This window comes from Anomaloglossus baeobatrachus, chromosome 2 (assembly GCF_048569485.1).
Source record: "Anomaloglossus baeobatrachus isolate aAnoBae1 chromosome 2, aAnoBae1.hap1, whole genome shotgun sequence".
Classification (NCBI taxonomy): domain Eukaryota; kingdom Metazoa; phylum Chordata; class Amphibia; order Anura; family Aromobatidae; genus Anomaloglossus; species Anomaloglossus baeobatrachus.
Window position 1 is genome coordinate 632,944,741 of NC_134354.1, and position 13,838 is coordinate 632,958,578.

A 13,838-nucleotide genomic window follows, 5' to 3' on the forward strand; every position below is an offset into this window, starting at 1 on the left:
TTAAGTTATGCGGCTGGCTATATTTTAATTAGAGGCAAGGTGATCCTTTCCCTATTTTAGAGGAACTAATAAAACTTAATTTTTAGGTATTTTTTGCTGTATTGAGGCCCCATCTTCCCCTGTGAGGGCTGCACGGTTTGAGGTGCAACGCTGCAGCCACTCACAGATACTCTCAGTTCCCAATGAGTTGTGAAGCTTCTACTGGAAAGGTAACCTAAATATGATGAATCACTGCTACTGACAAAGTTTATTCTTGGAGGTTTAAAGACTCCTGGCTGTAATGCACCCTTAGCTCTACATAGGGGTCTTCCTTTCAAAATATACAATTGAGTTCCTTGTCTCTGTAGTCAACCGTTCACTAGGGTCCTGCTGATACAAGTCATCCTCTTTTTGTCCCCCTATAGAGGGGCCTTCTATCTCCCCTGGGTTTCTCTCTGTATTGTTTAATCGGCCTCCATGGCATGCGTTCCGGGCCATCAAATATTCCAGTCTATTGAATGTTGAATATAGCAGCAATTCAGAACCAGTAGGTATTAGAAAAGAATTCCAACATGTACAATTGGTATAGATATAGCAACATGTGATATTAAAACTTAGCCTTTAATTGGGTTATTTAAAATAGATATACAAACTGTGATCCAAACACCATTAAAACCTGGAAATGATGGGACCAATGTGTACTGTGTGTATCTATGGCACCATCATATACAGAAAAAGGGGGGGGAGGAACGGGTAATGTTCACCCAAATGTACAGCACCGGAGACGTGCTGAGTTTTACAACACACAAATAGCTGATGTGGTATCACTGATTAGACGGATGCTGTGTAAGTGCAGCCTTCAAGGATGAGTGTGTACACAAGAAGTAGCATGCCACTCAACAGACAGATTATTGTCACTCAGCGTGATAAACACCAAAACAGGAAATATGTGAATGTCCCACCATAGAGCTAAACTAGTGTAATACGCTCCAACTGGGGACAGCCAAACTCATGCACCATGACAAACAATGCCCATGAAATAATGACCTCATAGTACATATATCCTGCTCAATACCAACAGCGGCAGGGGGTCAAGGACAAAAGGATGTCATATACAGTGTAATATTAGGACCACTTAAAGTGGAACCATCTCACCCAGTCCTTATGTCGGTGAGGTGTCGTCCTTCTCCAGTGTTGCTTGGTCCAAATACCGGCACGGGGGGAGCAGTGGTTTGGTCACTGGCCCTATCTAGGATACCGCTGACCCTTGGATAATCCACAATAACTCCCGCCCTTACAAGGGCAGTCCACAGCTGGCCCTGTTGTGGCTGACCCTAATAACTGGATCTGTATGAAACTGGATCTGTATGACGCGACCGATTTCTATTGGTCCTCATATTTCCGATCACGTGATTACTCACGTGATCGGACCACCAGGAAGTACGGCGTCCTGTAACTGGATTACCAAATGAGAAAGGAAATAAACGTGTGTCCTTTCTGGTAAGAGCTATGTCGCCCTATACCTAACGGATTGCATCTTACTGCATTTTATTTTGGTTAGTGATTATTATATCGCCTTCACGATTTGGGGTGGATTTGTTGTACATCATCCAGTTTTTCATTATTGCCGCCGCATCATTTACATAATCATGCTGGGCGGTTCCTTCAATTTGAGGAAGGGAGGTGGGACCAAGGTCCCCTTTAATTACCTCAGTACATCGTACACCTTCAATGATACCAGGCCACATAGGTTTGAGCTCCAAGTTTGAGCCAAAACCACAATTTTCAGGTGTTCCAAGCCTCCCCTGATGAGCAGTTGTTGTGAAACGCGTCGGGAGTCACCTGCTTTATGGTTATTAGGGTCAGCCACAACAGGGCCAGCTGTGGACTGCCCTTGTAAGGGCGGGAGTTATTGTGGATTATCCAAGGGTCAGCGGTATCCTAGATAGGGCCAGTGACCAAACCACTGCTCCCCCCGTGCCGGTATTTGGACCAAGCAACACTGGAGAAGGACGACACCTCACCGACATAAGGACTGGGTGAGATGGTTCCACTTTAAGTGGTCCTAATATTACACTGTATATGACATCCTTTTGTCCTTGACCCCCTGCCGCTGTTGGTATTGAGCAGGATATATGTACTATGAGGTCATTATTTCATGGGCATTGTTTGTCATGGTGCATGAGTTTGGCTGTCCCCAGTTGGAGCGTATTACACTAGTTTAGCTCTATGGTGGGACATTCACATATTTCCTGTTTTGGTGTTTATCACGCTGAGTGACAATAATCTGTCTGTTGAGTGGCATGCTACTTCTTGTGTACACACTCATCCTTGAAGGCTGCACTTACACAGCATCCGTCTAATCAGTGATACCACATCAGCTATTTGTGTGTTGTAAAACTCAGCACGTCTCCGGTGCTGTACATTTGGGTGAACATTACCCGTTCCCCCCCCCCTTTTTCTGTATATGATGGTGCCATAGATACACACAGTACACATTGGTCCCATCATTTCCAGGTTTTAATGGTGTTTGGATCACAGTTTGTATATCTATTTTAAATAACCCAATTAAAGGCTAAGTTTTAATATCACATGTTGCTATATCTATACCAATTGTACATGTTGGAATTCTTTTCTAATACCTACTGGTTCTGAATTGCTGCTATATTCATATTTTGAACTAATTTGATATGGCTAGTTTTCTTTCTGGAGATTTCAACACAGATCAGTGGCTTGAGGACGCAAAGGGGTTTTTTTCGGATAAAGGCACTATCCCTAAGAAATACACACCCACCCTTAATGGTGCTTTCAAAGATCTGACCAAAATTTATAAGGACCAAATAATCTCCTGGTGGGAAGTGCAAAGTCTAGAAAATTATATTAGGGAGGGAATAGTGCCTAGAGGATTACGAATCACCCTTAATCCAGGAAACAGGTTTAGAGCCCCCGAGTTTATTAAAAAGTGGGAAAGAGAAGCGACTGACTGTGCCCTCAAGTTGATGAAGCTCCTCTTGGAGGAAGAGAAACAGAGTTTATTGGGCTTGAATGATAGCCTGAGGGAACAGATCTCCCTCGTAAAAAGATATTCTGGCGAGGCTGACTTTACTAAAAAAGAGAATAGTTTACAGAATACTATAGAGCATTTCCAATATTTGATAAAGGACCGCAAGCATAAACAATATATGCGGGATATCCAAGATTTCCGTGAGAACAAGGCATATCTCTTTTTGACCAACAAGACTCTCCAACCTCAACAACATTTTGACATTTCCTCCACCGATACTGAAGTATCTGATTGTGAACAAGGTGGTGGGGGATTTAATCAGCGTGGCAGAAATCGGAATAGAGGGAGAGGTCGAGGACAGAGGGGAAGAGGCAGATCTCAACCTTTGCATAGTGCCTCTTTTTTAGACAGTGTCTACCCCCTGAGGAATCGACTGGGTGCAGCGAGAAGCCAGGAGCAAGCGTAGGCCCTAAAGTTATTAACCTGTCGTCCCGCCCTCTCAGTGTAACTGAGACGGCGGTTCTGGAAAGGGGACTCTCCTTCGTCCCCACAACAGACTTTGACCTCTTTTCCTGTATTAAGGACCTAAACTTATTCGCACGTAAGTTGAAGTGGAGAAAATTCTTCAATACAAAAGACAACAAACTTAGCGAAGAGTTAGGTATCCCTCCTGACATGCTGCCCGACGTGAGATTGTTGGATAGTCTTTCTGATATGAACCCTAACCTTTCTGGACAAGGCCCTTTCACCGGGTTCAGAAAGAAAAGCACTAAAATGCCACCAGTGCAGAACGACATGTCGACAATAGACATCTTCGTGAATCTGGTATCCAGAGATTTAAAGCAAATGAGTGAACGTAATGTTTTTACACACTACAATTGCACTAAAGAAGAGATCGCGGCCATCCGTGCCTTGGAGCAGGACCGCCACGTTGTCATTAAACCCTCCGATAAGGGTGGCAACGTGGTCGTCCTGGACCCGGCACAATATCTTGGAATGTGCCATGAACTTCTTTCAGATAGTGAAGGGTATGCTATTCTGAAGGATAATCCTACTGCTTCCCTGTTGTCCGATTTGAAAAACCTATTGGATAGGGGTCTTGCCGAAAAGGTGATTGACAAAAAGGAGCATGAGTTTTTACTACCAGACCATCCCATCATGGCAACTTTCTACGGCCTACCCAAGGTCCATAAGGGACTTAGTCCATTGAAGGGTAGGCCCATTGTTTCCGGGATCGGTGGGATATGTCATAACCTTGGCTCATACGTGGACGTGATCTTGAGACCCTTTGTGGAATCCCTCCCTTCCTATACTAGGGACACCACTGACCTTCTTTTGAAACTAGACGGTATCTCTGTGGGTGAAGATAGAATGTTGGTCAGCATCGATGTTGAGGCACTCTATTCCTCTATTCCCCATCATATGGGGCTTAGGGCAGTAGGACATTACCTCTCTATGAGAGGCTGCCAATACCATCTTCACAACAAATTCGTGCTGCAAGCACTAGAATTTTGTTTGAGGAATAACGTCTTCACTTTCAATGGGAGGTTCTATCACCAGCTCAGGGGCACCGCGATGGGGAGCCCCTGTGCTCCCTCGTACGCTAATTTGCTCCTGGGCTGGTGGGAGGAGACTATTGTCTTCTCCGAGGAGGGTGATGGCGGACTAACATCTGACCGGATCGATCTCTGGGCGCGCTATATCGATGATATATTCGTCATATGGCGCGGTACCCGAGACGATCTGGTGACATTCATGAACCAACTGAATGACAACGGGATAGGCCTCCGCTTTACGTTTGAGGCGGACCCTGCTTCGTTGCCATTCTTGGATGTCCGCATCAGGAAAACAGAGGATGGTTCCTTAAGCACGTCCACCTATAGGAAGCCTACCGCCACCAATTCCCTCCTGAGGTGGGACAGTAACCATCCGGCCCCCCTCAGGAGAGGTATCCCCAAGGGGCAATATTACAGGATTCGCCGAAATTGTTCTGAGGATACTTCGTTTATGACGCAAGCGAATGACCTCAGGATGCGTTTCCTGGATCGAGGTTACCCTCAAAAAGTGCTGAGTGAGGCTTTCAAAGAGGCAAGGTCCAAAAATAGATCTGACTTACTAAAAACCTCTAAGAAGGAGGTAGGTGAGCCAATCACTCGATTCATTACCACGTTTTCTAACGGTGCCAATCTTGTCAGAAACATCTTTGAAAAACATTGGGCAATTTTGACAATGGACAGTGACCTGGAAACATCAGTAGGTCCCCATCCTCAGGTCACCTACCGAAGGGGGAGATCTTTAGGGGATAGACTGGTCCATAGTCACTTTATGGCACCTAAACAAGAAACGTGGCTTAAGTCTAATTTGAAAGGGTGCCACAGATGTGGTGATTGTGTATCATGCTCTTCTATCTCACCTGGCAAGACCTTTGTATCAAACGTGACACGGGAATCTTTCAATATCCGGGATTTCATAAATTGCCGGACTAAGGGCATCATATATAAGAAAAACAAAAAACCTCAATTTCAATTAATATTAAACTTTTATTGATATATTTTAAAATTTAGACACCCATTAATAGTGAACACACAAAGGGCGTAGATGATGAAGGGGAGGAGCTAAATATATGGGGTCCCTATAGCACCCTATGGGACCTTGCTCCTACCTACCAACGGAGGGTATGACGCCGTAACTGTTTTGGGCGCCCCCGTTCCACGTCGGCTCACCCTCTAGTTGCCCTAGATAGTTAGTGAATTAAAATAATAATTACACTACGGATGGCCATACAATAGTACTAGAATGTATTAAGTACAAAGTGCTCATGTAATCACACTGTCTGATAGATAACAGCTTCCTATCAGGAAAACCAGGACAAAAAATCAAAAATTAAGCCCCAATATAGGTAGGCTTCTGCAGAAAAATTAGTCCATAGTACATGATCCAGTACAAATTAGTACATGGTACAACAAAGTGCTCATATAATCACACTGTGATAGATAACAGCTTCCTATCAGGAAAACCAGGACAAAAAAAAAAAAAAAAAAAAAACACAAATATTAAGCCCCAGTATAGGCAGGCTTCTGCAGAAAAATTAGTCCATAGTACATGATCCAGTACAAATTAGTACATAGTACATAATACACAATCTACATTAACATAATGGAGGAGCACATTAACATAATGGAAAATTCAGTTCCATCTGTCAGTTTTTCCTCCCATGTCCCAGTGTGATATAGTATGGTATGGCAATCACACATGGATAAACTTTTACACAATCATAATTGCACAGATCATAAACCGATGCTGATACATGTAATGCAATGCCTGAGGGCAATCATGCAGATGATTCTAATAGAGCAGAAAAAAGGGGTATAGATAACCCCACAGGGAAGAAAAGAATGGTTACTTCCCTTTTAGCAGCATGCTCTGTATCGCCTCTACGCGTTTCCCCTTTCCATGATATAAGGATCTTCAGGAGGCTGGAGGATTGCAGTTATCAGATGTGAATGTAGGAGTAATCCATGGCTGTGTGCACAGATCACAGGATGTCAGGGTTTAAATCCAGCGTCAGCCAAGGTCACATGGACCATGTGACCTTGGCTGACGCTGGATTTAAACCCTGACATCCTGTGATCTGTGCACACAGCCATGGATTACTCCTACATTCACATCTGATAACTGCAATCCTCCAGCCTCCTGAAGATCCTTATATCATGGAAAGGGGAAACGCGTAGAGGCGATACAGAGCATGCTGCTAAAAGGGAAGTAACCATTCTTTTCTTCCCTGTGGGGTTATCTATACCCCTTTTTTCTGCTCTATTAGAATCATCTGCATGATTGCCCTCAGGCATTGCATTACATGTATCAGCATCGGTTTATGATCTGTGCAATTATGATTGTGTAAAAGTTTATCCATGTGTGATTGCCATACCATACTATATCACACTGGGACATGGGAGGAAAAACTGACAGATGGAACTGAATTTTCCATTATGTTAATGTGCTCCTCCATTATGTTAATGTAGATTGTGTATTATGTACTATGTACTAATTTGTACTGGATCATGTACTATGGACTAATTTTTCTGCAGAAGCCTGCCTATACTGGGGCTTAATATTTGTGTTTTTTTTTTGTTTTTTTTTGTCCTGGTTTTCCTGATAGGAAGCTGTTATCTATCACAGTGTGATTATATGAGCACTTTGTTGTACCATGTACTAATTTGTACTGGATCATGTACTATGGACTAATTTTTCTGCAGAAGCCTACCTATATTGGGGCTTAATTTTTGATTTTTTGTCCTGGTTTTCCTGATAGGAAGCTGTTATCTATCAGACAGTGTGATTACATGAGCACTTTGTACTTAATACATTCTAGTACTATTGTATGGCCATCCGTAGTGTAATTATTATTTTAATTCACTAACTATCTAGGGCAACTAGAGGGTGAGCCGACGTGGAACGGGGGCGCCCAAAACAGTTACGGCGTCATACCCTCCGTTGGTAGGTAGGAGCAAGGTCCCATAGGGTGCTATAGGGACCCCATATATTTAGCTCCTCCCCTTCATCATCTACGCCCTTTGTGTGTTCACTATTAATGGGTGTCTAAATTTTAAAATATATCAATAAAAGTTTAATATTAATTGAAATTGAGGTTTTTTGTTTTTCGTATATTGAACTCAATTGGTCCTATTGTATATGGTTTTTTCATCATATATAAGGCAACGTGCATATGCGGACTTGAGTATGTCGGTAAGACAAGGAGAGAGTTCCGTAGACGCATTGGAGACCACATGGGAGACATTGAACATGACAGGGACACTTCCCTTGCACGTCATGTCAATGTCTCTCATGGGGGTAAAAAGGATGCCATTAAATTTACCGGCATTGAGAAAGTCGAAAAGCCAATCAGAGGGGGAGATTGGGACCGGTTGATCCTGCAAAAAGAGGCAAGGTGGATCTTCCGGCTCAATACGATCTCCCCGGCTGGTTTGAACGAACAGCTCAATTACGGATGCTTCATCTAAATCTCGCCCTCATTTGCCCCCGTTTCTCTGTTGTTCCCCTGTTTGTATCTCTAGCCAATATCATCTGAATTCTCTTATCAGATCACACGTGATCTTGATATCTTGTTGGGATTTAATATACACATGATTGTCTACACAATCTTTTTATATATCACTCTTTATCTCACTAACATGAGTACAGTGATCCCCTTGCCCCCCCTCCCCCTTCTTTATCCTCTCCTTTTTCAGACCTCATTTAGGTTACCCATTTGAATCTGGCATTTTTGTATTGGTTTGATGTCATAGGATGGGATTGTTTATCCATTAACATGTGATTGGATTTCTGTGTTTAACTTTTCTATCACATGCATTTTTATGTCCCTCCGGACGCATCATCATGAGTACATGCCACATGGGTGACCTTTATGTTTATAGGTTGAACAGACAGGATGAATACAACGAAAATGGAACCAAACTCCCTCAAATCCCCCCCCCCCTTCTTACCACCAGGGTGATTGAGGTGCGATCATGCATCTCATTTTCCCCTTACAATATAGGGGTATTGCAATTTGTCTTAGTATCCCGTAATGTGTATTCATACGGATTTCTCCTAACCATTTAATGCGACCTACAGTGCTAATAATGCGCGCCTTATTTCGCGATCCAATATGCACTGTCAAACATGTAGTCTTGTGCTTTATTTGTCCGGCCGCTATCACGTGATGAGCACCTTGTGCGTCACGAAGTGGGCCGGGTGACCGATATCCTGTGGACGCCCCCTTCCTCTGTTGGTGACGTCACCGGCCGTGTGACCGATCATGTGACCGGCGAACCAGGAAGTCCTGCGTTCCACAGGTCGCCGCACACTGATGACGCGCGGTCGGGTTCTGTATGACGCGACCGATTTCTATTGGTCCTCATATTTCCGATCACGTGATTACTCACGTGATCGGACCACCAGGAAGTACGGCGTCCTGTAACTGGATTACCAAATGAGAAAGGAAATAAACGTGTGTCCTTTCTGGTAAGAGCTATGTCGCCCTATACCTAACGGATTGCATCTTACTGCATTTTATTTTGGTTAGTGATTATTATATCGCCTTCACGATTTGGGGTGGATTTGTTGTACATCATCCAGTTTTTCATTATTGCCGCCGCATCATTTACATAATCATGCTGGGCGGTTCCTTCAATTTGAGGAAGGGAGGTGGGACCAAGGTCCCCTTTAATTACCTCAGTACATCGTACACCTTCAATGATACCAGGCCACATAGGTTTGAGCTCCAAGTTTGAGCCAAAACCACAATTTTCAGGTTTTCCAAGCCTCCCCTGATGAGCAGTTGTTGTGAAACGCGTCGGGAGTCACCTGCTTTATGGTTATTAGGGTCAGCCACAACAGGGCCAGCTGTGGACTGCCCTTGTAAGGGCGGGAGTTATTGTGGATTATCCAAGGGTCAGCGGTATCCTAGATAGGGCCAGTGACCAAACCACTGCTCCCCCCCGTGCTGGTATTTGGACCAAGCAACACTGGAGAAGGACGACACCTCACCGACATAAGGACTGGGTGAGATGGTTCCACTTTAAGTGGTCCTAATATTACACTGTATATGACATCCTTTTGTCCTTGACCCCCTGCCGCTGTTGGTATTGAGCAGGATATATGTACTATGAGGTCATTATTTCATGGGCATTGTTTGTCATGGTGCATGAGTTTGGCTGTCCCCAGTTGGAGCGTATTACACTAGTTTAGCTCTATGGTGGGACATTCACATATTTCCTGTTTTGGTGTTTATCACGCTGAGTGACAATAATCTGTCTGTTGAGTGGCATGCTACTTCTTGTGTACACACTCATCCTTGAAGGCTGCACTTACACAGCATCCGTCTAATCAGTGATACCACATCAGCTATTTGTGTGTTGTAAAACTCAGCACGTCTCCGGTGCTGTACATTTGGGTGAACATTACCCGTTCCCCCCCCCCCTTTTTCTGTATATGATGGTGCCATAGATACACACAGTACACATTGGTCCCATCATTTCCAGGTTTTAATGGTGTTTGGATCACAGTTTGTATATCTATTTTAAATAACCCAATTAAAGGCTAAGTCTATTGAATGTTGAGGTCTATCACATTTCTCGTCATGTCTACTTAGGACATATTATATAATGTCTTCCCTCTTCACAGGCACACCCTGTAACATGGCAGTCTGCTAACTATCAGACCTTATTGGTGCTTTACACGCTGCGACATTGCTAACAATTTATCGTCAGGTTCACGGTGTTTGTGACGCACATCCGGCGTCGTTAGCTACATCGCAGCATGTGACATATACGAGCAACCTTCAACGATCGCAAAAGTGGTTAAAATCGTTGGTGTTGGAGAGGTGGTCCAAACACCAAATATCGTTGTCTGGTGAGTAGCGATGTTGTTCCTCGTTCCTGCAGCCTCACACATCGCTATGTGTGACACCGCAGGAGCGATGAACATCTCCTTACCTCCGTCCACCGGAAAAGAAGGAAGGAAGGAGGTGGCAGCATGTTCCAGCCGCTCATCTCTGCCCCTCCTCTGCTATTGGATGGCTGCTGTGGGACGTCGCTGTGACAACGCACGAACCGACCCCTTAGAAAGAAGGCAGTTCACAGGCAATAGTGACATCGCAGGGAAGGTAAGTAGTGTGACGGGTGTTAGCGATATTGTGCACCACGGGCAGCAATTTGCCCGTGACGCACAACCGATGGGGGCAGGTACGCTCACTAGCGATATCGGTACCGATATCGCAGCGTGTGAAGTACCCCATAGTCTTGCACCACTGACTTCTTGGTTCTAATTGTCAACTCTCAGGTTATAGCTACTCCATCTTCCGATATAACTCTTCCCACTCTGGGTTAGTTGCAACTATTAACTCTACATGTGTCTGACCAAAGACATGTCATTTACCATACTCCTAAAACTGCATTTAAAATACAGCATTACATTTCACACAATATCACAATTTCTTCAATGCGGTGTAGGAAATACTTCATTTACCTACACAATCAATGCAACACTGGTCCTTAGGACATATCTAATGTCTTTCCCCTTCATATACACAGACCCCCACACACACACCCACACACCCACCCACACACCCACACACCCTTTAACATGACAGTCTGTTAACTATCAGACCTTAGGTCTTGCACCTCTGAACTCTCAGGTCTGTCAACTCCAAAGATACAGTACAGGTCCCCTGTCTGTGTATATAACTCCTCACACTATGAGCTAATATCAACCATTAACCCTAAGTTTGCCTTTCCAAATAATGTCATTTACCAAATACATAAAGCCACATTTAAAACAGTGGATAATATTTCACGCAACATCACATTTCTTCAAGGTGGTATGGGCAGCATTTCCACTTCCTTATGTCCCGCCCCTGCAGCGGTCAAACCGCTTGGATCTGGGAGTCACTGCCCTTGGCTCTAGGGTCTCTGGACCCGGGGGCGCGTGGTCACTCTAAAACGTAATCGGGGTCTATTTACAGAGGAGTATTAGATAGTTTGTGATGCCACCCGTTGTGTGCGGTAATAGGGAGTACCACCGCTGCCATTGGGAGAACCCGGAGTGATGGAGCGGGGCAGCCAGATGACGTTACCCTCCACAGTGGGGAAGGTCCCTGGACTCTGGAAGGTGGGATGGATTGCAGGGGAGCGCAGGCTCGCTGGAGCAAGGGGTAATCAGGTACTCACTCAGAAGGAAAGCAGATGCTGACAATGTAGTAAACCAAGTCTCTGGGTGCTGCTGCCCTCTTGGGGGAGCTCGTCTGGGTTCCGTCCCCTGCAGTACTGCCTGGTAGTTTGGAACCTGCCTCCGTGCACAGATTTTAGTAGTCTAAGTGGCCCGTAAGCTTGAAGCTGTCTGGGCCCCACTCCCCACTTTTTGGTGTGAAGGAACTGTGCTCTCAGGAGCTCACGCTTGGGATTTCAGTGGGCTGCTTTGGTTGGAAAGCCCTATCCCCCTCATTGCGCTAGTGCCCCTGATCTCTGAGCTTCGTGGGGACAGTCCATAAAGGCCCTATCCTCTGCAGGTTAATTGCCGGGTTGCTTGAAGCCTCTCCCCGACCTAGGGTCCAGTACCCCTACGGGCTTTCGGTCCCAAACCAGCTATTGTACTGCTGATGACCGTCCTCCTAGACTAAGCCAGGCACCCAGTCCCAATATACCACGACCGGGTCTCTGACTCCTCCAGGTTCAGACCACCGTCTGACCCAATCTACTTCTCCCCTGGGAGCTCCAAGTCCCAACGTCCCTCAAGCTCCTCACTGCTCGAGTGCTCCCACTCAACTCACTTGCCACCTCCCACCTCCCTGCCTGACCCCTAGGTGGGCGGCCCTATTCCAGCTTAGTAGCCCACTGGTGTGCCTGACAGGGTGTGGTGCGAGGTGTGATTGGGATTTTGGATGCTGATGGAGGCAGCGCTGCAAGTTGGGAACCCAGAACCAAGACGGGTTGAGTCCTGCACTAAGAGATAAAGAACGTGCAGTACCCTGTGACGACCTGACTAGTCCAGGGGCATCACACTTATAATTCCTCCTTCTTTTATGATGGCCACCCTCGGCCATCCAGGACCTCTAAAACAGCAAAGGCAATCACACTACTACCCCATATGTAAACAATCAATTCTTGACTGTGGCATCTGGATCCATTCTTCTAGGGCAGCAGCCCTCGGCACAGCATCCCATCCTTCTCAGTGAAGGACCCCAGAACAACAACAGACAAAGTCTTCTAATCCACTAACAATACATAGGATTTGTCTGTCCATTCTTAGTAAAGACCCTGTAAGAGCACCACCATCCTTTAATTCACCAACACTCCATAGGACAGAAGCACAGTCCAGTAAGTGTCATATGAATCCTGGATATAGCTAAGTCCCTAGCTGAGGGTGTAGGATCCTCCAATCACTTAAGCACCTTTAAACCAGCATGGAAAAGCACAACACAACAGGGAAACAGTTAAGTCATATGACTACTGCAGATATAGGCGATCTTCAGACATGAGGGGCAAGAACAATCTATTTTAACAAACAGCAGGCTAAGTAAACTATAGGCTAGGCAATTCTCTCCTTCATTTTGTTAAGTCCCTGACTTTTGGACTCCAGGTCCACTGGTCTCTGCTACTCTAGAGTCTGAAACTACTCCAGGCATGGGGGATGCAATGAGCACAACATTTTTACCTCCTCCAGCTTCCTGCTCTCTTGAGGATACTTCTCAGTTGTTTTTCAAACCCAGGTCCTCCTAGGCTACCCTTCTGTAACATATGTACCGCCCCGCGCTCGGCTGTAGCCGAGTCGCTCGGATCCGGGCTCGTCAGTGGGTGGCTCGAGCACCTCCGGACCCAGGGTCACTTCGCTCTGAAAGAGTTTGTTGGCGCTACTCAGGGGGGGAGGTAGGTTGGTGGACGGCCAGAGCCGTGTTTAAGTTCGTGACGCCACCCTCGGGACGTGGTGTAGGTGTAGACACCACCGCTGCAGCTACGGGGCACCCGGGGGAGATGGTGATGCAGCAAGATGTTAACCCCTCCGTGGGCAGGGATGATGGCCCCGGGGCCCATTGGGGAGAATAGCCGGGTGGTGCAGGGCGGCGCGCTGCCGGATGGCACGCTGCCGGATGGCACTGTTGTACTCACAGTTACTGACACACACAAGTCTCTGGTAAACAAAGTTGATGGTGGTTGGTGCCCGCAGCCGGCTGCGTCTGGTCCCCAACCCGGTTTGGTGGTCTTTGCCTTTCTCCTGCACCGAGTTGTAAATGTGTAGACTGGCTATGCTTCAGCATCGGGAGTCCGCTTCCCGGCTTTGTGGATGTTGGAGGAGCCCG